This window comes from Bison bison, unplaced genomic scaffold (assembly GCF_000754665.1).
Source record: "Bison bison bison isolate TAMUID 2011002044 unplaced genomic scaffold, Bison_UMD1.0 scf7180017864474, whole genome shotgun sequence".
NCBI lineage: Eukaryota > Metazoa > Chordata > Mammalia > Artiodactyla > Bovidae > Bison > Bison bison.
In genome coordinates this window covers 7324262-7347494 of record NW_011495035.1, presented here as the reverse complement: position 1 = coordinate 7347494, position 23233 = coordinate 7324262, and positions in this window count along the sequence as shown.

Genomic DNA, 23233 nt, shown 5'->3' with positions numbered 1-23233 from the left:
AATTTGGCTTTAACTTGGTCATAAAACGGACACTGAGGACCCAACCATACTGTGATAAACCAAATGGGATATTATATGCAGAAAAAATTATTATTGGATGCTGTAAAAATATTGCTTATGACACTAAAAGTCATCCCTTGCGTTTTATTAACTTTGAATTTGAAAAAAAATTTTTTTAAATAAAATCTAACGTGGCTTTTAAACTCAATAAAGAGATTTCTGTCTCACTGACCAGTTCTCTCAAGGCACCACCTTATATATTTGGGAAACTTTAAAAAGAATATATAACTTTAATCTGAAACACTTTTTTAAATTTGAGAGTCCTGGAGATTCTGGGAAGAAAGTCAGTTTTATTTGTGAATCCAGCACCTCTTGGATCTGTTTTATTTAATAAGTCTTCCTTTAGCTTATCCTCATCTCTAGCATTTTATTATGAGCAGCAAGAACCCAGGAGGCATTTTCCATATTCTGCCTGGAAATCTCCATAGATAAATTACCCATTTCATTAGATATATTTTCCACTTGCTACTTTATCACAAGTAGTTTTGCAAAACTTTCTGTAAGCACATAACAATAATTTCCTTTCTTTCAGTTTCCATTTCTTTTTTCCTTTCTCTATAATACCTGACAGCCTTCTCAGAGGCCATCAGGCTTTCACTAACTCCATTCAAAGCCCTTCCAACTTCTGTCCGTCTACTATTCATAGTCACTGCTAGTGTCTTAAGTTTTTTCGCATAGGACCCTACTCATGTTAACAAAATCTGATTCAATTATTATAATTGTTGTTAGAAAAATTCTCAAAACATGATTACTTAAAACAACAATATCATACATCATCACTCACCTTTTCTGTGGGTAAGAAACTTGAACAGGATATAGTGGAATCTCAGGTAGAACAGCAGAAGGCTGGGGACTGGAAAACTTTGAAAGCTTTTTCTCTGATTTGACTGAAAGTGAATGTTGCCTGTTGACTGAGGACTTCAGTTTTTCTTTCTGCTATATTCTCCATGTGTTTGGTTTGGGAATTCCAATAGTATCGTTGGGATCCAAAGGCAAAATTCCCAGAGAGAGATGGGAATGGGGGAGAGTGTCAGGCCAAAGAGGATCATTGTTATTACTTTACCATGAAAGATTCATATTATCACTTCTGTGATGTTTATTTACCACGAGTGACAAAGTCCAGCCTTTTTATGGGAAAAGAATATAGACTCTACTTCTACATGGGAGTGATGCTTATACTGTAAGATGAAATATTAGGAAAATGCAACTGAATCCATGGGGTTCTATGGGCATAGTCTCAATTCTTGCTTTGTGGAACACATCTTTATTTCACCTTCATAACTGAACAGTATTTTTATTGAGTACTATATAATTTGGGGTTGAGAGTTAATTTTTTAAAATACACTGATAATATCATTCCAGTGTGTTCTGTTTTTCATTGCTGCATCTAGAAGTTAGTTGTTGTTCCAGCTCCACTCCTTTGAAGGCATCCTGTTATTTTATCCCTCTTTTCCCCCCAGACTTATTTATAGTTTTATATTTTGCTTGCAATTCAGCTACAATATGACTAGTGATAGTTTTTATTTATACTGCTTGATATTTGCTAGGCCTCTTGATTCTGTGGATTCATGTCTTTTATAGTTTGTGAGCAACTATCAGTGATTATCTCAACAAAATTTGCTTCTGCTCCATCCTCTTTCTCTCTTCTTTGCTTCTATTAATACAATCCTTATGTTAGAGCTCCTCATTTTATATATATATATATATATATTCTTTTTTATGTTTATAAGTTTAAAAAAATATGCTGCCCCTTTATTTTTATTCTGGCCAATTTCTTTTAAAATTTCTCTCAGCCCATTACTTCTTTTAACTAAATTCCCTTCAGCCAAATATAGATGTTGCTTAAACATACATTAATCTCTTAATTTAGGTATTTTATTTTCCAGATTGTAGCACTTAATTTGGTTGATTTAAAAATATGCTACATTCTATTTTATGGTTTTCTGTTCACTGGAAATTTGCAAAATTATCTGTTATTTTAGACTTTATATTTTAGAGAAATTTTAGGTTCACACCAAAACTGAAAGGTAAGTACAGAGATTTTCTAGATACTACCTCCCTGAGACCCTGTTCCCATACACATATAGGCCCCATTACCATTCAATTCACCCCCCAGAGTATGACATTTGTTATAACTGAATCTACATTGACACATAATTATCACCTAAAACCCATAGTTTACATTTGAATTATTTCTTGGTATCATACATTCCATGAGTTTGGACAAATGTATGATGACATGTATCCATCATCATTGTATCAAACTGGGAAGCTTTATGCCTTAAGAATCTTCTCTGCTTATTCATCCCTTCCTCCCCTGGCTACCACTGATCATTTTACTGACTGTCAGTTAGTTAGGTTCAGTTGCTAGTCGTGTCCAGCTGTTTGAGACCCCATGGACTGCAGCTCACCAGACATCCCTGTCCTTCACAAACTCCCAGAGCTTACTCAAACTCATGTCCATTGAGTCAGTGATGCCATCCAACCATCTCAATCTCTGTCATCACCTTCCCCTCCTGACTTCAATTTTTCCCAGCATCAGGGTCTTCTCCAGTGAGTCAGTTCTTCACATCAGATGGCCAAAATATTGGAGTTTTAGCTTCAGCATCAGTCCTTCCAATGAATATTCAGGACTGATTTCCTTTAGCATGGACTGGCTGGATCTCCTTGCTGTCCAAGGACTCTCAAGAGTCTTCTCCAACACCACAGATCAAAAGCATCAATTCTTCAGCGCTCAGCTTTCTTTCCAAAACTTACATCCATACATGACCACTGGAAAAACCATAGCCTTGACGAGACGGACTTTCACTTGCAAAGTAATGTCTCTGCTTTTTAATATCTAGGTTGGTCATAACTTTTCTTTCAAGGAGCAAGCGTCTTTTAATTTCATAGCTGCAATCACCATCTGCAGTGATTTTGGAGCCCTAAAAAATAGTCTGTCACTGTTTTCATTATTTCCCCATCTATTTTCCATGAAGTGATGGGACCAGATGCCATGATCTTAGTTTTCTGAATGTTGAGCTGTAAGCCAACTTTTTCACTCTCCACTTTCACTTTTATCAAGAGGCTGTTTAGTTCTTCTTCACTTTGTGCCATAAGTGTGGTTGTCATCTGTATATCTGAGGTTATTGATATTTCTCCTGGCAATCTTGATTCCAGCTTGTGCTTCATCCAGTCCAGCATTTCATGCAATGTATCTGCATGTAAGTTAAATAAGCAGGGTGACAAAAATAGCCTTGATGTACTCCTTTTCTGATTTAGAACCAGTTTGCTGTTCCATGTCCAGTTCTAAATGTTGCTTCTTGACCTGCATACAGGTTTCTCAGGAGGCAGGTCAGGTGGTCTGGTATTCCCATCTCTTGAAGAATTTTCCTCAGTTTGTGGTGATCCACACAGTCAAAGGCTCTGGCATAGTCAATAAAATAGAAGTAGATGTTTTTCTGGAACTCTCTTGCCTTTACGATGATCCAACAGATGTTGGCAATTTGATCTCTGGTTCCTCTGCCTTTTCTAAATCCAGCTTATACATCTGGAAGTTCATGGTTCATGTACTGTTGAAGCCTGGCTTGGAGAATTTTGAGCTTTACTTCTCTAGAGTGTGAGATGAGTGCAATTGTGCAGTAGTTTGAGCATTCTTTGGCATTGCCTTTCTTTGGGATTGGAATGAAAACTGACCTTTTCCAGTCCTGTGGCCACTGCTGAGTTTTCCAAATTTGCTGGCATATTGAGTGCAGCATTTTCACAGCATTATCTTTCAGGATTTGAAATAGCTCAACTGGAATTCCATCACCTCCACTAGCTTTGTTTGTAGTGATGCTTCTTAATGCCCACTAGACTTCGCATTCCAGAATGTCTGACTCTAGGTGAGTGTTCACACAATCATCGTTATCTGGGTCATGAAGAGCTTTTTTATATAGTTCTTCTGTGTATTCTTACCACCTTTTCTTGATATCTTCTGCTTCTGTTAGGTCCATACCATTTCTATCCTTTATTTTGCCCATCTCTGCATGAAATGTTTCCTTGGTAGCTCTAATTTTCTTGAAAAGATCTCTAGTCTTTCGCATTCTACTGTTTTCCTCTATTTCTTTGCACTGATCACTGAGGAAGGCTTTCTTATCTCTCCTTGCTATTCTTTGGAACTCTGCATTCAAATGGGTAGATCTTTCCTTTTCTCCTTTGCCTTTATCATCTCTTCTTTTCACAGCTACTTGTAAGGCCTCCTCAGACAACCATTTTGCCTTTTTGCATTTCTTTTTCTTGGGGAAGGTCTTGATCACTGCCTCCTGTACAATGTCTTCATTTATAGCTTTTCCCAGAATATTATGTAGCTGAAATCACACAGTATGTAACCTTTCAGAATGGCTTCTTTTATTTAGTAATATACATTTAAGTTTCCTCCCTGTCTTTTCATGACTTGATAGCTCACTTCTTTTTAGTCCTAAATAATAACCCATTGTCCAGATATACCACAGTTTATTTACTCATTCATCTGTTACATTCTTGGTTGCTTCCAAGTTTTGTCAATTGCGAATAAAGCTTCTATGTCTATGTGCACCATTTTGTATGAATAAAGTTTTCAACAACTTTGGGTAAACATCAAGGAGTGAGTTTGCTGAAACATATGGTAATGGTAAGTTTAATTTTGTAAGAAATTATCAGACCATCCTTCAAACATAAAAGTGACTGTAACATCTTACATTCCCACCATCAATGAATGAGAGTTTCTATTGCTTCATATTCTTACAAATATTATGTGCTGTCAGTCATCTGGATTTTAGCCATTCTAATAGATGTGTAGATGTGTAGTGGTATTTCTTTGTTATTGTAATTTGCATTTCTCTAATGATGCATAATGTAAAGCATCTCTTTGGCCTATTTTTTAATTGGATATTTTTTTTCAGTTTTGAGAATTTGTATGTTTTGAATAGTAATCCTTTATCATATACATCTTTGCAGATATTTTTCACAGCCTGTGGTTGTCTTTTCATTCTCTTGACTATGGGTTCTGTTATTATTCTTTTTTAAAATCTTCCAATATCTGTAGTACCTGTTCTTCTGTTTCTTCTACCTCTTGTGTATATTGCCATTTTTTTAGTCATAAAATTTTTTAAAAATCTGCTTAGATACCTTTTACTCTGTACTGGACATGTATTTGAAATATGTATAAACATAATTTGAGATATTGGATGATGTTTTCTTTCAGGAAGAATTTTTATTTGTTTCTGTCAGGAACCAGGGCAGTATTATTCCTAGCTATTAGTGGAGAAATATCTGTTAAGTACCTAAAATATCCCAAACATTCTTTCAGACTCTGGAGTAAAGTAGAAAACTGAGTAGACAGAGTCCTTATCCTCATGGGAATTATATTCTACTTTGAATTGGTCAAATTTTGAATATAGGGGAAATTTGTTACTTTTGCTCTTTATAGCCACACTCTTTTGACATGAAAAAACTTCCTTTTCCTCTAAGTAACTACTTCTATCCATTAAAAATATTTCTATTGGAACTATAAATTATGGGTCCCTTTTGCAACCCACCCCCCCACATAGTAGAAGTATTTTGTGAATATGGAAAGGGAGAATTAAAATAAATAAAATATTATTTCAGAAGTAACTTTTGTCACTGAGAAAAATATAGTAACTGATTTTTTAAAAATAATCAGTATTTTGAACTTATCCTCTTGAATATTAAATTATATAATTTGTATACTTTTAGAAAGACTATACATCATAATGCTGGGCTGGATGAAGCACAAGCTGGAATCAAGATTGTCAGGAGAAATATCAATAACCTCAGATATGCAGATGACACCACACTTATGGCAGAAAGTGGAGAGGAACTAAAGAGCCTCTTGAAGAAAGTGAAAGAGGAGAGTGAAAAAGCTCAACATTCAGAAAACTAAGATTATGACATCCAGTCCCATCACTTCATGGCAAATAGTTGGGGAAACAGTGAAATGAGTGGCTGCCTATTTTTTGGGCTCCAAAATCACAGCAGATGGTGACTGAGGCCATAAAATTAAATGATGCCTATTGCTTGGAAGGAAAGTTATGACCAACTGGTAGCATATTAAAAAGCAGAGACACTACTTTCCCAACCAAGGTCCATCTAGTCAAGGCTATGGTTTTTCCAGTGATCATGTTTGGATGTGAGAGTTGGATTATAAATAAAGCTGACTGCTGAAGAATTGATGCTGTTGAACTGTGGTGTTGGAGAATACTCTTGAGAGTCCCTTGGACTTCAAGGAGATCCAATCAGTCTATCCTAAAGGAGATCAGTCCTGAGTGTTCATTGGAAGGACTGACGTTGAAGCTGAAACTCCAATACTTTGGCCACCTGATGCGAAGAGCTGACTTATTGGAAAAGATCTTAATGCTGAGGAAGATTGAAGACAAGAGGAGAAGGGGACAACAGGAGATGAGATGGTTGGATGGCATCACCGACTCAATGGACATGAGTTTTGGTAAACTCTGGGAGTTGGTGTTGGACAGGGAGGCCTGGCATGTTGCAGTCCATGGGGTCACAAAGATTCAGACATGACTGAGTGACTGAACTGAACTGATATTGTTCTTTCTTTGAAATGTGAACTTAATTTTTTATAGTAACTTCTTATAAAAACAAAAAATTAAATAGCTCAAATACATTCAATATATCTAGTCAACCTTTTTTTATACTTATAAACATATAGAATCTGGCAGTTTTTAATTAACTTCTCCAGAGGAAAAATAAGTTTATAATAAAAATGATAATCACCCAAATTTTCAGTTACTAGAAGTAATTGAAAAATGCCTATTATAATTGCAAGTTCTTTAAATAAAGCTGTGTTTAACATCTGAGAGTACATAACTGATTGAAACATTACTACTTTTTTTCTGAAAAGGTTTGCTGAAACTATGCTCTTTGTGTCTCTCTTCAAATTTAATCCACTGAAATTATGATTATAAACTTACAGTACAAAAAGCATACTTTACATTTAAATAGTGTGTAAATTTATATAAATAATTTTATAATCATAACCCTGTTTGGTACTTAACTAACTCTCTCTTAGGCAATGCTAGTGTTATACATGCCATTTTTATGGATGAAGAAACTGAGGCTCAGATAAGTTACTTCCTGAAGCTTATATAGCAAAATGAATGTTCAAGTTAGAATCACCAAACTTTTGACTTCTAGACTTGGCCCTTCCTCATTCTTTACTAAATATATTCTATAGATCACCATTGTGAGCAATATAATATTAAACACATTTTTTAAAGGCTCAATGACAAATAAATTTGAAAAATTCCAATTATTGCAGATTCACAATGTATGTTAGCATATTAAAGAATTGAGAATTCCATTGGTACTGTTTAACTTTTGTTTAATCCAGCCTCTTTCACATATATTTGTACATGGAATTCTTTTTTTAGGAGACACATATTCATATTCTGTGTAAATGTGTTCTGCAAAATGTATTACCCAAAGAGCAATCCTACATTATATTCTATGGTTGGTTTTATCTTTTCTCCATTGTTTGTTTTTTGTAGACTAAAAGTACAGTATGGGATTCCAAGAGATGTTCTATACAGTTTCTACCCTCAAATGGTTTTCAGGCCCCCGAAGAGGCAGAATACTTCACTGACCTGAAGCATTTCACAGAATGCATCGTGTCATGACGGCGCAGCCAATAAATGATGCAGTTGCTGAGAAGATGGAGTGATCAACAAGAGCAAAATTTTCTCAGGTATGTTTTCATGGAGAAGCTTGTTATAAAAGATTACTGAACTGATATCTATTTTCATTTTTGCCTTCATTTCTCTGTGTGATACTAGATAATTCAGTACATTTAACATCTCCAGATTTTTTTTGAATTATTCTACAAACTGGTATTTATTTGATGAGATCATTACTTTCCAAGCTGTCCCTGACAAAATTTTTGAGAAAGCATGGCAAGGAGGAAGTTGGGAGAAATTCTACAGCACCCAGTTTCCTTCTGATTTACCCTGAGAAGCTCCCCTGTTTCCATAATGGTGTTCCTCACCAGATTTCATGTGAACAATGGACTTTCAGGACAAAATTAACTTTGAAACCTAAGGAAGGGTAGCTCCTTACTGTCTTAAAATTCTAAGACTCTCAATCAATAGAAAACTGAGAATGAAAAATCTAAACTATTTTAATTTTTATAATCTCTAATCAACCTTTATCAGTATGCACTTTTTGTTTAGTCACTAAGTCATGCCCAACTCTTTGCGATCCCATGGACAGGCTTCCCTGTCCTTCACTATATCCGAGAGTTTGCTCAAACTCAAGTCCATCAGATTGGTGATGCTATTCAACCATCCCATCCTCTGTTGCCCCTTTAAAAATATTTTTAGGAACAGTATAACTAGTTGATAAACAGAATTTCTGTTTGGCAAATACTGGCACTTAGATTTAAATCTTGACATCCATCATTATTTTAAAGTAAAATGTGGTGATTACACAGAGCAAATTTGCAGAATATTCATTAATTGTTCAATATAACACCATATGCTAATTTAGAAAGAGTCTTTATATGTTTTGGTTTCTGGAATTACTGACCAATTACTAGCTGAAAGTTTGAACAGTAAGAGGAAATTACTTTGACTATTCATGAAGATTAATGTAAAAGCACAGAATAAATTCTTCCCACAAACATGGATTTATGACAGTGTCAGAAACAAAGATACATTTGGACTTTGCCAGAAGAGTTAAGATCTGGGAAAGGATCTCATTTTTCAAAGACTACTCAGCTATTCAATGGTCCTTCTCTTGGGGTGACTTAAATTTTCTAAGAGAACATTTCAAGATGAAACAAAATGTGTTCATTTCTTTCTACTTCAACAATAACTCATACTAAAATTCTATCTAAATTGTGTTTCCTAAAATAGATGGAACTCTACCATCACCTTCTGTGGGATTTATCAGGCAGGTCAATAAAGCTAAGTGGGAGTAGATTACCTTTTGGAGATATGTTAATACGCTTTTACTACATAATGGTTCCCTAATTACTTGCCTTAATGTAGCTTCAAAAATTAAACATTTTGTCTTCTACCTCCTGAGTGACTTAAATCTTGGAAAGTTTTCTTTCCTATGTCCAAGTTGTTTAGGATGAACTTTCAGGGAAGTGGTAGAGTATGAAAAACACAAAAGTTTACTGCTTAAAAATCCCTTTGTTGTAAATAGTTGTTGAATCTGTAGAGTCCTGTGAAAAAGTTTATAGTTTGTAGATGCATAAAGCAATAAAAATAATAATGACAACTTTTAATTACAAGGTCTTTTCTACATAAACAGGGAAAATTTATTCTACCGCAAGACACCACACCTTCTTTTGATTTCATTGCCGTATAGATTTATCAAGTTAATTGAAACCCATATTGGAATGGGTTTGATAGGTATAAAGTTAAACACAGCCTGACTTTATGCTTGTCACCAGGTTTAAAGTGATCTATTCCCATTTTACTCAGATAGAAAACAATTTAACAGTCCATAGTATGGTACCCAGCAATGAAACCCACATTCTGATCTGGGTATTTTGGGTATAATTCAGTTAATTTGGCTGAGCTTCACATGCTTTATGTACAGAAATGTTTATGTCAGAAAATCCAAGTAAATGAAAGCACTGAGGATAGATGTATATAGATAGATGTATAAGAAAAATAAGCCTTACCCTTGGAAGACTTTACTCCTTGATTATGGCACTTTTACGGTATGGTAAAGCAACAGCAACATATTTTTAAAATGTAAGTACAGCATTTATGCCCCACTAAAAGGGGCATAAAATGGTGATGTGGGAGGGAGAAGGAGAGAGAGAATGTGTGTCTTCTGGAGAGGGGGCAGGGCAGAGAGTACTTTATTGAAGAGAGATTAGTATCTCCAAGTAACTTAAATTCAAAATTGAATGCATTTAGTACCAGTGGCCCTATCCTCACCTCATTTCTGTAAAAATAGTATGAAACTCTTTAAAACTCTATTCTCTCCTATTGCTCTTTTCTAAGTTTCAATCTGATACAAATTTTAAAGAAAGTGAAAACTCAATCAGACACCCTGAGCAGATCAAAGAAAATGCAAACCTTTATCTTTTGTGTTTCCCTTCACAGTTTAGCAGTTCTCAAGCTTAAAGCCTTCAGTGGCCATCGAAGCAAAGAATACTTCAATCAAGTGCTACAGTGTGCTAATGCATCTTAATAATAATAATGAAAGGGACTCCTTTAATATGGGTAGAGGTCTTCATTCGTTATTCATTTAACAGCTTAAATCCATGGTAAAAAGGAACACGATTTTCTCTGATTGTCAGCCCACTTCAGTAAGTGTGGAGTGGTAAGTACAATGTGCCTGGTTAAATTGTAGAGTATCTGTTGCTTAAAACCATTTTCATTGTTCATTCACTGGTTAAACAAATGTTTATTGAATGTCCCGTGAAGTGCTGGGCTATTCTAAGTACTAAGATTAAAAAGTGATTTGACAAGAATTCACTCCTGAGAATGTTTTGAGACATGCAGGAGCCAGACATGTATCTATATAGTAACGAGAACATTAATAAATGTGTGTAGACGATAACCCCAAATAAGGTGATAAATACTCTGGCTCAGGGTATTAAGATGATGCAGGATACAAGGACAGTTTTATACTGAAGTAGAGTTTTAAGGGAAACAAATCAAGCCCCAGTTAGTCTGTTTTTTTTCTGGCTTTCCAGTGGCACTGAGATCCAACAGTAGAGATCACACTGCATCACACACAGTGCTTTTTCAAACATTGTGTTCCAAATAAATAAGACTATTTTCAAGTGATTCTGCTGTTCTTTACATTGTATAAGGGAAGAGTACATCTCTTTTCTCTTCTCAAGGTCTTCAGGATTTTGTCATGTGGTCAGATTTCAGGAGAAAAGACTCTGCCATCCAGTTTTGTTTCTTTTTTTCCTCACAAGGATGATCAGTTGTTAAAATATCTTTGTGTGTGTGTGTGTGTCTGTAAAATAAAAACAAATGGAGGCCAACAAGGAATCTAGTCAAATGTTTTAGAGCTAGGGTTTGAGATTAAATTTGAGAATTGCCTGTGATATTTATTGATTATATGATACAAGGAGAATGACTTAGTACTTTATGCCTCAGTTTACATCTTTAAAATGTTCTAGTAACATCTCCTTATTGGATTAGGATGAGGAGTAAATGAGCTAATGCAGGCAATGTGCTTAGAAAAGAATTTAGCACATACTAAGACGCTTACTCCTTGGAAGGAAAGTATGACCAACCTAGACAGCATATTAAAAAGCAGAGATATTACTTTGCCAACAAAGGTCCGTCTAGTCAAGGCTATGGTTTTTCCTGTGGTCATGTATGGATGTGAGAGTTGGACTGTGAAGAAGGCTGAGCGCTGAAGAATTGATGGTTTTGAACTGTGGTGTTGGAGAAGACTCTTGCAAGTCCCTTGGACTGCAAGGAGATCCAACCAATCCATCCTAAAGGAGATCTGTCCTGGGTGTTCATTGGAAGGACTGATGCTGAAGCTGAAATTCCAATACTTTGGCCACCTCATGCGAAGAGTTGACTCATTGGAAAAGACTCTGATGCTGGGAGGGATTGGGGGCAGGAAGAGAAGGGGACAACAGAGGATGAGATGGGTGGAAGGCATCACCGACTTGATGCACATGATTCTGGGTGAACTCTGGGAGTTGGTGATGGACAGGGAGGCCTGGTGTGCTGCAGTTCATGGTGTTGTAAAGAGTGGACATGACTGAGCAACTGAACTGAATTGAACTGAAATGCAACATAAATACTAGCGATTATAATTCATACACATAAATCAGTGTGGGTGGGGTTGATATCATAAGGATTATTAGACAAAAAAAATGAAATAACTAAAATCTATTTGGCTAAAAAATAGCCATGTATTTGACCAAAGTCGTTTTTTCTATTCATGTAACATTCAATAAATATTCAACAAATATTTATTGAGTTCTTTATTATTGGCACTGAAAATATTCAAATACATACATATTTTAACAATGAGCAAAAATCTTGCTCTCCTAGAACTTAAATTCAAGACACTGAAGTTGCATAAATAGATTAGATTAAATGATCTCTTCAAATACCATCCTAAACCATAACATTAATTCCTAAGTTTCAGGAATTTGTTTTTCAGTGGAATGAGGGCTTCCCTGGTGGCTCAGATGGTGAAGAATCTTGTCTGCAATGTAGGAGTGAAAGTGAAAGTCACTCAGTCATGTCCAGTTCTTTGCAACCCCATGAACTATACTGTCCGTGGAATTCTCCAGACCAGAATGCTGGAGTGGGTAGCCATTTTCTTCTCCAGGGGATCTTCCCAACCCAGGGATCGAACCCAGGTCTCCTGCATTGCAGGCAGATTCTTTACCAGCTGAGCCACCAGGGAAGCCCAGTGTACACTCCCTGGGTCATGGAGGTCCCCTGGAGAAGGAAATGGCAACCCACTCCAGTAATCTTGCCTGGAGAATCCCATGGACAGAAGAGCCTGGTGGGCTGCAGTCCGTTAGGTTGCAAAGAGTCAAATATGACTAAGTAACAGATATGCTTTGTACGCAGAACTTTTCCTACATGTTTTTGTTTGTGTGTGTGTGTGTATGAAGGATCTGTAAGGAATGTATTGTTATCAACATTTTGCCAATAAGAAGACCATGATAGGGGAAAGTAAAGAAACTTAGCCACGATGGAACAGTACTCAGTAGTAAAACTAAAATACAAACTTAGGAGATCTGATTCCAAGGGCACATGTTCTTTACCAGTAACTAATCATTTTAATATTTGGTGTGGTAGGATAACAGAAAAAAAAGAAAGAAAGAAAGAAAAAACAACTTTCAGTATTTCACTTAGTATAAAAAGGTATTGAGATATTTAATTTTGTTGGATAAAACTTGTTAGCATTTGTTACTTCTTGGTATTGAGAGAGTCAATTCCTAGGGCGGTTGATAAGTCCAGGGTCCCAAAGGAGGAGAAAGCAGTCTGGGGCTCTCAAGGAGGTGATAGAGGTCTGGAATTCTTGAGGAGGAAAGGACAAACATTTTTTTTTTTTCTCTCTACATTTCTTAGTCATGTAAAATAGTTATTTTTCTTTAAGCCTGGAACTGATGATTACACAATAAACAACTCAGTTTAAACTTTGTACTAGGGATTATGTAACAATAATGTATCCTGCTTGAGGACAGTTTTTCCTTCCTGAAAACCTTCTGATTAATCCTGATAGCTTAGAATGTATATTATGGGAGTGGGTCTGGTTGGATCTTTCTATTGTTAAGTTCTAATCCTGTTATCCTCAAATGTAAATTGTGGGAGTGGGTCTAGTAAGATCTTTAGAAACTTGAGACATTCTTTTGATTTATTGTAATAACTAATTTAAAAAGTATGTAACTTCTTTGCTAATGCTAGCAAGGGGGGCACTCTCCATCTCCCTTCTGATGTCTATGTCAGAAGCTTTCTCTGCCCTTTTTCACTTTAATAAAACTCTGCTGCACAAAAGCTCTTGAGTGATCAAGACTGGTCCCTGGTCCCAAAGCTAAATCTTCAGAGATCACGAATCCAACATAGTTCACCATAAGCTATCAGTACTGAGCATGTGGATGCTTGCTATATGAATCTTTATAATTTTATCTATTTTTTTGAAAGGCACACACAGAGGGTCAAATCATTTATTATGCATTTACTATGTGCCAGACACTGTTCTAAGCTCTTAATATATGTTTTACTCTTTTAATCTGCACAAGTATGTTGTGTGACCGATACTATTACTAAACCACAAATGTTAGAGATGAGGAAAGGGTAATACAATGTGACTGGATAAGTGATAGAGCTGATATTCAGATCCTGGTAGGAAGGTTCCAGAGCATGTGTTTTTCTTAAAGCTATCTGCTACTCTCATTTCAAATAACAAAATGTAACACTTAATGAAACTTTTAAAATGTGAAAAGCAGTGTTTCCCTCATTTTGTGTGAATTAATTGGTTTAATTCTACCAACAGCATTATATAGAGTTGTAGTATAATACAAACTTATATATTTTCCCTTTAAAGCTGCAAAACATGAACCACACAGAGGGTTAGTAATTTGCGTAAGTCCACACATCTAGAACAAATATAATCATCACCAATACTGATTACTTTTGAGTATTCAAATAGATTAAGTATAGGGATATTATTTCTTTTTAATTATTTTAGTAGTTCATCAGATGAACTCTGCCAGGCAAGCCCTAGTCATATTTTATACATGATATAATTGAGGTTCAAAAAAGTTAGGCAAATTACCCAAGCTACAAAGAAAGTAAACATCTTTGCTAATATTTGAACCAGTGTCTTGCTGACACCAGAGGTCAGGGTCTCATTCAGAGGTGTAGATTGAGATATTTAAAGAAGTTTCACACTTACTCTCTAAAAAAAGATAAGAACCCTAAAGGAGAATCTTGGGAATAAAAAATGATTACTTTTGATGTATTTTGCATTCAGTACTTCACCAAAACCATCCTTCTAACTTTTTGGAGAAGGTGAAAAAAGTGGGTCAAGGTTGAATACTATTCTTAATTTTGCCTTTTGGATATGCTATTTAGGTCACCTCCTGAGTGTATAACTCTATCCATAATTTACTTGCACTGTGAGATAAAGGTTCCATTACATGCCAAGACTGATTACCCAGATTTGTTTCATTTGATGAAGTTAAAAGCCCGGAATCTTTATCTAAAGACCATCTGACAGGAATTGTGCTGACATGATACTTTCATTTCTGGTTGGCACTATAGGGTGAGTTTTCATTACTTAGCTATTCCTTGCAAATATCGCTCAGGTTATGCTGGTGTGAACCATAAGTCCTCTGAAAGGATCTGACAAGATAAACTGCTGTTTCCCAACTATTTCCATTTCAATCTTTCACATAAGCGGTCAGAGTTCTGTATAATACCTATCTGGGGCCATAAAGACCTCTGATGTCAGCTCGTCCCATTTCCCACTAGGCCAATGTGATGGATAAGAATGTGTACTGTCTCCTTTGTTGTCCTTTATGAGTGAAGTTTTAACTTATCACTATTTGTGTTGCTAAGTACAATGATGAACTATCCACCTAGGAATCTGAAAATAGAGTTTCATTATCTGCTGATAAGGTGTATATGTGTGTGTGTGTGTATATGTATATATTAATGGGCAAGTTCAGCTAAGAATTCTTTTACACTTCAGAGAGAACAATTTCAAAGACAGATCAATGAGGCAAAAAAGAAAAGTCTTTCAATAACCCAATCTTCATTTAGCTGATCTGTAGGACAGTCAGACTTCAATGTGTTTCTCAAAGAACCTTAAGAATTAGCTAAAAAAGTCATAATCAAATAATAATTCACATTTACATTGTTATTTTAAAATACATCTGAGTAATGTTTATATATAGATGAAAGCTATCGTGAGAATATAGATTCCAGTTATGGAAAAATAGAGCTAGATTTCAGGGCATATGAATTGTTTTATGCTGTATGTAGCATGCATATTGACTCAATGCTCTATATAACCTAGCTCTTCTACATGGATTTACTTCAAAACTTATAAAAATATATTTGTAAATTTCTAACTATCTAATCATAATAAAGGTCCATCTAGTCAAAGCTATAGTTTTTCCAGTAGTTATGTATGGATATGAGAGTTGGACTATAAAGCAAGCTGAGCATCAAAGAATTGATGCTTTTGAACTGTGGTGTTGGAGAAGACTCTTGAGAGTCCCTTGGACTGCAAGGAGATCCAACCAGTCCATCCTAAAGGACATCAGCCCTGAATATTCATTGGAAAGACTGATGCCGAAGCTGAAACGCCAATACTTTGGCCACCTGATGTGAAGAATTGACTCATTGGGAAAGACCCTGATGCTGGGAAAGATTGACAGTGGGAGGAGAAGGGGATGACAGAGGATGAGACGGTTGGATGGTATCACTGACACAATGGACATGAGTTTGAGCAAGCTCTGGGAGTTGGTGATGGACAGGAAAGCCTGGTGTGCTGCAGTCCATGGGATCACAAAGAGTCAGACACGACTGAGCGACTTAACTGAACTGAACTGAAAAATGTGTGAATGATAAGGTAATAATAGTGGTAATGCTGTTGCTGATACTAATGATGGTAACTTACATTTACTGAGTTCTTAGTATATTCAGTCTTTCAATTGAGCAAAAGACCTCATTCGACATTGAACACAGAGAGTTTTGTATGTATACATAAAATATATATAATTTTTATTTTCTCAATTATATAGACTGATATTTAAAGAGACAAATTTTCACGCAACTCACATGAGGCATCGGTGTGATTCAAATTTAGTGTTGTCTAATTCAAGAGACAATGATTTAAACTCAACTTCAATTACATACAGCTTTTAAAAACAAGTTACAAGGACATGCCTATTCGTAAATCATGTTACTTTTTGTGGTATATCCTCACATGGAAAAAATTTCTTACTAATGAATTAATATGAATGACTGAAAAATTATCAGAAAAAATAGACAAAAACACAATTATACTTAGATGTTAACATCTCTTTCTCAGTAATTGATTGGACAACTAGACAACTATGTATATAGAACTCAACAGAAGCAACTGACTTAACTTAATTGACTGTGACATACAGCATTTAACTCTAGAATATGACCCATTTTTAAGTAAATAGGAAACACTCATCAAGACAGATCATATACTGGGCCATAATATGTCTCAATAAACGTCAGAATTTTGCAGTCTCACAGAGTACATGATCTGAAACAAAACAATTAAATTTCAAATCAAATAATAACAATGAGAAAATCTCTTATATATTTGAAGATTAAATTGTACATTTCCAAATAATCCATAGCTTAATAAAGAGATTACAAGGGAAATAAAAATCAAAACACACAAATATCAAAATATCAAAAATACTGCTTATAATACTTAGTGAAAATTTACAACTAAAGATGGTAAGAATTAAATTTAGAACTTTAAATGCTAATATGAGATAAAAAAAGATTTTTAAAATTAATGATCTGAAATTTTCCCCACATATGCTGGAAATTACCAAATTGCCAAAATTAAACAAGAGGAAATAAAAATAAGAATAACAAAGGAAAAAATATCACTGAAATAAAAAACAAACTGTAAAGAAAATTAAATAGTCAAGCAATGGTTCTTTGAGAAGACCAGTAATACTGATTGATTATAAGCCCTATCAGGAATAATAAAGAAAGGAGAGGAAAGACAAATTGCCAATATCAGAAATGAAAATGGTTATAGCTGTACAGAATCTAAAAATACTGATAAAAACTTAAGGGAAATGTAAAGAAATTTATGCAGAGAAATTGAAAAGCTAAATGAAATGGAACAATTAGTAAAAAAAACAATATACCAAAATTGACTGATGAAAAATTTAAAAATATGTAGAACTATGTATTTGTTAAAGAAATTGAATTCAGAACTTTTAAAAAAGGAAAATTTCTTGTGAGGAAAATTCTAGACCTAGATGTTTTGTTGATGAAGTTTATAAATATTCCTTATTAATTTTTTAATGAAGGTAAGAATAATATGTGTAATTGGTGCTTATTTTAAAGGCAAGAACCATACCTAGGAAAATTTTAGGCTATCATATACACAGAAAAAATGGAAAATACATAAAATCCAGGGAATTTATAGTGCTCAAAAGACAATTTAAAAACAATATTCAATACTGGGCATACTTTGAGATTTCAGAATAATTGTATGCTGACTGTCAAGCTACAAACATACAGAAATGTTTTCTCTTGTATTTCATATGTATAAATCATGTTTGCGTATGCGATGAGAAGCTCTGTTCTTAAATAAAAGAAGGAAACAGTATACATTTTGGTAGAAAAAATATACAGTTATTTAATATACATTTGTTAATATGTGAATGCATATATGAATGCATATAAATGTTATTTCCATGTAACAAATATTTCTTAGTGAAACAATTCAAGTTCTTAAATTAGAAGCAGAACAAGATCTAGGCAATTAACATTTTTTTTTCCTGCAACAATATAATTTAGCAACTTTCACTGTTGTTCTTCTAAGTCACGTATTATGTATATGTACCTTCCCATTACAATTTCAAGAAACAACATTTTATTTTAAACATGTAGAAAAATGTTATCCTGTATTTATTCATGCAAATTGATTATTGAAGGTAATTCTGCCCCAAGTCATTAAATCATTTAAAACAGCCACTACACTTAAATATTTTTTTTTCAGATCTATTTTTTTTTTCCTGTCTCTGAATTTAGTACATGTGGCAACTGATAACGATTGATGGTGAAAAAGCAAATATGCTATGTTTTCATTATTACTATTTTGTACAGTATTTTTAAAGGATTAGCAAGGAGTTTAACTTTGCTGAAAAGAAAGCTATAAAGATTTTATTTTAAAACAAGACAATAAAAAGGAATTTTTTTAAATTGCAAACAGACTTTATTAGCCACTCACTTTTACTCATTTTTGAAAGAATGAGAAGTGACTAGCTTTACTCAATATTCTTTTGTTTCATCAGGAATGATAATGGTTTGTATAATTTCTGCTTCATGCTTGAGTAGTGATAATCAGGCATTGTGTTTTTTCACTATTCAGAAGAAAATCATGTTTCTATGAAATTTTTCAATATCTAGTTAAGATGGAATGTTTTCCTTTGACAGATACCTTTATATGGGCTTTTTCTGAATTGTCTTTCAGAAAGCATGGTGTTCACAACTCCTTTTGGAACCACAGTAAATAGTACCACATACCTGCTTTTGTGTGTGTGTGTGTGTGTCTTTATTTTGCAAATTTAGTTCTACAAGGCAATTTATGTCTGTGTCCAACATGGAGTTACTGGGGGCAGGAGGAGAGAAGAGTTTCATGAACCATCTTGCTTGCTGCCAATTTACAATTATGACAATAATCATTGGTTTCTGTGACTCTGTGTGTGTGTGTGTGTGTGTGTGTGTGTGTGTGTGTGTATTGGTCACTCAGTCATGTCCGACTCTTTGCGACACCGTGTACTGTAGCCCACCAGGTTCCTCTGTCCATGGAGTTCTCTAGGCAAGAACACTGGACTGGGTTGCCATTCCCTTCTCCAAAGGATCTTCCCTAAACAGGGGTCGAACCTGGTCTCCCACACTGCAGGCAGATTTTTACCGCCTGAACCACCAGGGATGCCCCTCTGTAACTATAGGAACAACCAAAATGGCAGCAGTGAGATATGCCCAGTCATGGACAGGTCTCAAGTGTCCAGAAGGAAGTGTCTCCAATTTCAGAATGGTATCAAGAGTGTGAATGACTCTGGGAGAGATCAAAGAGAAGAACCATTCACATTCACATTGTTTTATAGGTTACCAACATCTGGAAGGCATTACAACCCTCAGAAACTCCTATGTCACTGCTGAGGCATTTTGACCTCAGTAATTACATAACTGATTTTATCAGGTGACTTGATCATTCCTTTAGACAGTGTCTTGTCTTTCTGTGTTCATTTTTGTGACTCCATTCCATTAATATGGAGCAGAAAGTTGCCTGAGAATACATTCAGAATATTTTATTTTATAGATGAAGGAACAGACATTCAATTTTTATCATATGAAATGTATATATATATCCCTTCAATGAAAGTACTTTAGGCATCTTTCAATTCAGAATCATTGCTGTAACTATGGGTTGGTGAACAGAATTGAAGTGTTGTCATTTGCCACAAGAACAATCTGATTATGCTTTGCAAATTGTATGAAAATAACAATAATAAAACTCTATGAAATGGTAATTTTAATATGTTAACATTTCAGAGTTAATAGTTTCTTTTGCTTGGGCTTTTATTCTCAAAACTGCAGCCTTGAATTTCCTTGATGTGCTATTAAAAAAAAAAAAAAAAAGACTATAGAAATGACTAGTGTCATCTGTTGGTGAAACTGAAAATTACAAGATATCTTAGAACTGTATTTCTTTAAAAAAATGTTTCTCATTCTTGTAAGTCCCATTGAAGAAGCATCTGTGGGGTTTTGAAGCTAATAACTCTTTTGTGCCTCATTTTTTCTTCTATTCTCAAAAAAATAGTGCTCTTTTAAATCATAGTGGAGCAATGACAAAATGTTTTGCAAAATGAATTTAAAAATATGAGGCTGTTTTAGATAAATGGACATTTGTTTATATGTAGCAAATAATATACATCATATATACGTATATAGCAAATATAGATGCAAATATAGATACATAAAAATGTAGAACAAATTAATAATACCCGTGTCCTTTTCTGTTACTAGCTATATTGATATGGTGAGGCTGCTTTGAATTTGGGCAAAGAAACATTAAGAATATTAAGTTTGGCATGTGGGAGGAAGAAAGCTCATTCAATAATTTCTTTCAGTTGGGTCTTAATTCCTCTTAGCCCCAAACAATCTATATCTCATCATTTCCCTTCTTCCAAAAGTTCCTGAATGAGTGAAATGGCAGTGATTTAAAAATTACAAAGTCAGTCACATCTCCAAGGAAACAATGCCCATTCTTCTATAGTTTCAAAAAGAGACAAGAGGGAAGACAAGGGGGAGGGAGAAGAGGTAAAAGAGGTATAACTAGAACTGGCCCCTTTTGATAGCCAGGGGAATTATATCCTTGTCACTGCTTAAAGTGGTCTCCAGCCAGTACCATTAGCAATTAGTAGAGATTTTGTTGAAATTGCAGAATCTCAAGTCACATTGATATCTGATGAGTAAGAGTTAACATTTTAATAAAATCATCAGGTAATTGATAAGAATGTTATTGTTTGAAATGATGGATCATTCCAGTAAGCTTGTTAAAGTCTCACAATGCTATTAGGTACATATTATACTTTTATTCCCATTTTCCTGATCAAGAAATAGATCCTCAGAATTTCTCTTTACTTTCCCACTTTTCAAATACAGCGAGAATCTCCCAGCAAAGCAAAATTTAATTAGTGTGCTTATCAGAAATGACATTTTCTAGAAATTTGTTTGCTAAACCAATCACTTTACCATTTACGTGTGAACATTTTTTTCTCCTGTTAGACAAAATAGAGACAATTTATGCATCTCTATTCCTAGCCCATGACTGTCATGCCAACAAATATAACAATTTGAGAGTACATATGTGTGTAGTTGTATCAATATTCTCTATAACTTGGCAAATTTCTCAACTTCTATTAGTTTCAGCATCATTATCCATAAATAATAATCTGGTAGTAGAATAGTCGAGAAGGCAATGGCACCCCACTCCAGTACTCTTGCCTGGAAAATCCCATGGACGGAGGAGGCTGGTAGGCTGCAGTCCATGGGGTTGCTAAGAGTCGGACACGACTGAGCAACTTCACTTTCATGCATTGGAGAAGGAAATGGTAACCTGCTCCAGTGTTCTTGCCTGGAGAATCCCAGGGGCAGGAGAGCCTGGTGGGCTGACGTCTATGGGGTCACACAGAGTCGGACACGACTGAAGTGACTTAGCAGCAGCAGCAGCAGTAGGATAGTGGTTCTCAATTCTAAAGGACCTTCAGCCTTTTAGAGAACAAATATTTCATAAAGCTTCTTTTATTATTCTGAAATTAAATTCACAAACATTATTGTCGACCTCTACACATAATCTAGGAAAATGGAAAAGTTATATAATGCTCTAAATTGACATAATGGAGAAACAGAAGGAAACCAACTGATGAAATATATTTTTCACTGTGTTATTGCTTTAGTATAGCTACACTGGAAGATAAAATATCAATACGATAGTCACCTCTTTGCCTCTGTTCCCATAAATGCCATGAATTTTGTGGTCTCCAATGCAGACTGATATAAGTAATTGTATTGCCTGTGTATATAGCATAACTGGTATGACTACTAGTGATGGGACTTCCCCAAATGGCAAACACCCTTAATTTTGAGGACGGAAAACTGATTTGATTTATTAAGTTCATATAATCTGACCAATCTGAGCAAAATATTTGCTGACTTAACTGGACCAAACTAGCCAGGCTTCTCAACTACCCCCATATCCAGTTCCTTCAGTTTAGTTCTCTTCTCCTTATAAAAGAAGAGTCATTGTGCTTGAACTTTGGGACCCTTAACCTTACAATCAAAGTGTTTTCTCTATTACAGTGTTCTTCCTTTTACTATTGCACTTTTCTAAAATTACATTTGAATAAAATCTCTCTTTACCTGACTCTGGATTTTTTTTTTTTTGACATACTTCTAGAAATTCAGAAAGTTATTTTGCCAAAGAAGAAAATGGCCTTTGAAAGGACGTCACATTGTAATCATCCTTCATAAGCCCCTTTTTACATAGTTAGAGACAGCCTTCATAATTGAGTTTTATTAAATTTTTCAGAAAAAAGAGTGTAGCATAATAGGCGACAGTCCCTCTCCCAGATATTAGCACTTGAGGCTAGGGTCCAGTTGGTAAGCTTGAATGCAAAATGTTTTGTGTTTAAAAATAAAGCAGAATTATAAACAAAGCTCAGATGATTATGAACAGAGTTTTGAAAGTTGTGTGAGATATGAAAAGTTCTTTTCATTGGGTAAGACTTTTTCACGTCTTGTGATTTGTAGCAATGCTGGCTATCAAATAACATTAGTTCCAATTATAATAACCAACACATCTCATCACATTCCAAAATGCCACTAGAAAACTAAACTACCTCAGTAAAATCCACTGTACTAGAAGACACTGACCTCTTTTTACTTGGAAAAACTCCACCATTCTAAATCAACATACAGCAAAGAATGGGTACTAAGAAGCTCTATTTACAAGAGAGTATACTTTTCATTAGTCTAAACTAATAAATTCTTAAAATATAGGGATATGTGTGTGTGTGTGTGTGTGTGTGTATGTGTGTGGACATGTGTATTTATACCTCACCTCATTTCAAAAAGATTGAAGGATGTGACACTAATGTATTTTTTTATCCTTTTATATATTTCCAAAGCTGGTGTGTAAAGAGGTCAGCATAATCACTTTCTTTAAGTAAGAGATTTAATCTTTTTAAAGGCTGTGTGTGTCTAAATTGCATAATTAGCATTATTCTAAATGTATTATAGGAGCATATTATATACAGAAGTTATAGTAATTAAAATTATGGAAAATCACTTGATTTTATTCCCATTCAACCATTTAGTAATTCAGTCAAAATATAATTAGATACTTATGTAGTCATAAATAATCCAGGAAATACTCACGA